The sequence below is a fragment of the Hemitrygon akajei genome, unplaced genomic scaffold (genome assembly GCF_048418815.1).
Source record: "Hemitrygon akajei unplaced genomic scaffold, sHemAka1.3 Scf000056, whole genome shotgun sequence".
Lineage (NCBI taxonomy): Eukaryota > Metazoa > Chordata > Chondrichthyes > Myliobatiformes > Dasyatidae > Hemitrygon > Hemitrygon akajei.
Genome location: NW_027331942.1, coordinates 3,187,525 through 3,191,533, shown reverse-complemented (window position 1 = coordinate 3,191,533; position 4,009 = coordinate 3,187,525).

The window sequence follows — 4,009 nt, the reverse complement described above, 5'->3', positions numbered from 1 at the left end:
TAATTTACCTTCTTCTTTTTATGAAGCATCCATTTCCTTAATTCTTAAAAAAGAGAAAGATCCTGTTGAATATTCATCATATAGGCCTATTTCGCCCATAAATGTGGATGCAAAAATTCTCTCTAAAGTAATGGCTAATCGCTTGGAAAATTTTTGACTAAAATAATTTCTATGGATCAAACGGGCTTTATTAAAGGCCGTTATTCTTTCTCTAACATTCGGAGATCGATGAACATTATATATTTATCGTTATCGAAGCAACCTCAATGCGTTATCTCTCTCGATGCTGCAAATGGATTTGATAGAGTTCAGTGGCCATTTTCAAAGGATTAGAAAAATTTGGTTTTGGTAATAATTTCAATAGATGGATTCAAATGATTTATAACAATCCTATTGCCACGGTCATTACTAATAAATGCAGGTCTTCTCTTTTCTCCGTTTCTCGTGGCATTAGACAGGGATGTCCATTAAATCCTTCATTATTTAATCTTGTATTGGAGCCTTTAGCTATAATATTACGAGAAGCTAACATATTCGTGGTATCTCTATGAATTGAACCATGCATAATATTTCTTTTTATACAGATGATCTTTTTTTTTCCATTTCAAAACTTGAGGAATCAATTCCTAATTTTTTGGAAACACTTAAAGATTTTGGGAAACATTAAGGATATAAACTTAACTTGAATAAAAGTGAATTGCTCCCGTTAAATGTCCATGTTAGTATATATAATGATATTCCTTTTAGACTTGTTAATACATTTAGATATTTAGGTATTATAACTACTAAAAATATAAATATCTCTATAAAGCGCATATAGTTCCTTCAATGGACTCCATGAAACAACAATTTTCTAGATGGAATCCACTTAGTATTCTTAAATAGGTCGTATTCATGCTGTGAAAATGATGATTTTACCTAGATTTTTATATATTTTCCAAAATATATCTATCTTTTTAACTGAGAAAAATCGATCAACGACTCTATTATTTCTTCTTTTATTTCGAACAATAATAGACTAAGAATTAATAAGTATCATTTACAAAAAAAAATTAAAAAGATGGTGGACTTGCACTTCCTAATTTAAGACTGTATTATTGGGCTGTGAATATTAGACAATTATGGTTTTGGTTATATTGGCTTGATAAGAACCAAAAACCATTATGTGTTGATTTGGAATTAAAAGCTGTTAAACAATTCCATTTAACTTCAATTTTAGGAGCTCCATTACATTTACAGCTCTCTAAAATTCCAAATTTAAATCTTTATTCGGTTATTAAACAATCCCTACGGATTTGGGTTCAGTTTCGTATTTTTTTTTAAATTTTAAACAATTTTCGTTGTCTAGTTTTATATCGAAACTTTTCATTTAAATCTTCAACAATTGACCCCATTTTACTTCTATTGAAAAATAATGGAATCCATTCTTTTACACATTTATTTTGTGATGGTGGATTGATGACATTTGAGGAGTTAATTAATAAATTTTCTCTCGCTCATACACATTTTTTGCAATATTTTCAGGTTAGACATTTATTACAGCAATATTTACATAAGTTTCCATATTTACAAGAATCTGATTTGTTGGATATCATTTTGAAATTGAATCCCTTAGTGAAAGGTTCCATTGGCAGATTTGTTAATGAAGATTGGCTTCGAGTGTTGAAACACGTAGATTCTTCTTCTGTATGTGCCAACCATTGTTTAATTCATTTTAAAATTGTTCACCGTTATTATTTAACACATAACACAGGAGAGACTAAAATATTTCCTACCATAGACAACTATTGCGATAGATGTAAAACTGAAGTAGCTACTTTGTCACATATGTTCTGATCATGTTTTTCATTAAAATCGTTTTAGATATCTTTATTTTCCACAATTCCTAAAGCTTTGAAATTCATTTATAACCTATTAGATTGACTGTTCTATTAGGAATTGTTCTGCATCATACTCAGGGTATCTCATCCTCAGATCAACATGTAATTGCATTTGTTACAAGAAGGGATATTTTATTTAAACGGAACGATATTTCTACCCCTACATTAATTGAATGGTTTTCTCAAGTAATGTTATGTCTTAGATTGGAAAAAAAAATTGAAGTAGAACTTTTGATCCTCGATTTCATTTTGAGAGAAGATGAGGTTCTTTTGCCAATTATTATCATTTAATTTGAATTAAGTTATATGGTTTCCTTCCATTTTTTTTTTATTTAAATAGGAACTGGCGGTTGATGACTTTTTTTAAAATATTGAGATGATGGTCAAACGTATTGCTCCGGGGGGGTTGATTCCTAATGTTTTTTTTTCTCTTTGTGTGTGTGTATATATATATCAATTTTTATATTTTACAGTCAGCTTTTTTCTTCAGCTTTATTAATTCTATACATATTAATCTGCTGAAGTTTTGTATCACTTTATAGCTGTTACAGATTACGCAACAATGAAAAGATTCTAAAAATGAAAATGAAGACGGTCCTGATGTTCCGATTAGATGAGTATCGATTTCAGTGAATTTTGTGTAAATACTGCTAATATAAGATTATCGGTGGCCAAGAAATGACAGATCGTACAAAAGCATAAAGTTACAAAGTAAGAATATTTAACAATCTTCAACTTTTTCAAACAGTTAACATGAAAGAAAAGAACACGAAAAAAGTGTCAATTAGAGTCAAACTACTTCTGCAGAAGAGACAGAAACGCTGAGTGCATTTAGGATGTTAAAGACTGAGGTACAGTGAGTAGGGAGGGAGGTCAAAGATGTATTTTATTTACAAGAATATTTACTGCGTATAACAGTGAGAATAACCTCACACACTTATTTGAACTTTATTGTGACCATCCCTGCAATACTGAGTGCAATTATATTCCCTTTACACACGTAGGTTATTTGTGCAAGAAATAAAAATCTGGAGCACTTCAAGCAACAGACAGAATCGATGGAGGATCTCAGCACGCCAGACAGCTTCTATGGAAAAGAGGAAATCGTCGATGTTTCATGCAAAATCTCTTCATCAGAATTAATAAAAGGAGAATAAGTCAGAGCATGAAGATGTGGGTGGGGGGGCGGGGGTGTGGAGGGGACGAACCAGTGCAAAGTGGTCAACAGGCCGGTAGGCAAATGTAGTCTATAGACCTCGCCTCCTTGCTCACGGCCTGCCTCAGAACATTTCCTCAGATCCCAGACACACCGTGCGAGAAAAGGGAAGGTGAGTCCGGCTATAACCAACAACAGCAACTCGCTGAGCTCCGACATGCAGTTGGAGTGGCGCCAACAGAAGAGGAGAGGCTGACCATGGGGCACCTTTCCAACAACCTGTGCGCCCTGCTGTTACCGGCTGAGGCGCCTGTCGGTCAATTTAGAATTGACATGATAATTAGTTAATATGAATGTCAGTCATGGAGAAGGGCCTTGGACACGGAATTCCGATTATTGATAATGTGCTACCAGTCATAGTACAGACTGTGAAGCTAGTGGATATATGTCGGAAACAGAAATCTCTAACTGAAGGTGTTTTACAAACTTGTAATCTTTATAACCGATGCCATCAATTGCACTGCCCAATCATCTAGACCCACTGTGGAAATTTAGATCAAAGTGGAAGCGCAAAGGAGTATTTTGTTATAACTCGTGTTACGTTGGAAGCAATGAACGAAGCTGTGAGGTGTGGAGTATCTGTATCCCAGTCTACTTGTGAAGGCACTTAATGGAATTCAAATATGGCAGTGAAATGCGAAAAGCCTGTTTTCTGATGTTCAACATTTTAAGAAGTTTATTTCAGATTTGTTCTTTTATTCCCGATATTGTATGTATTCAGGAAACCTGTTTGTCACCACGAGATGTAATGTTCATTATCGTTCTGGAACTGCTGTAGATTTAACTTTGGTTTCAAATTATTTGTCGGGAGTGAGAAGGTTGTTGAGTGAGCATTACCCCATCGTTGTGATTTTGGATGTGCATTTGTATCGAAGAATGTAAGCCGTTTTTGCAGGTGTATTTTTGCTAAAGC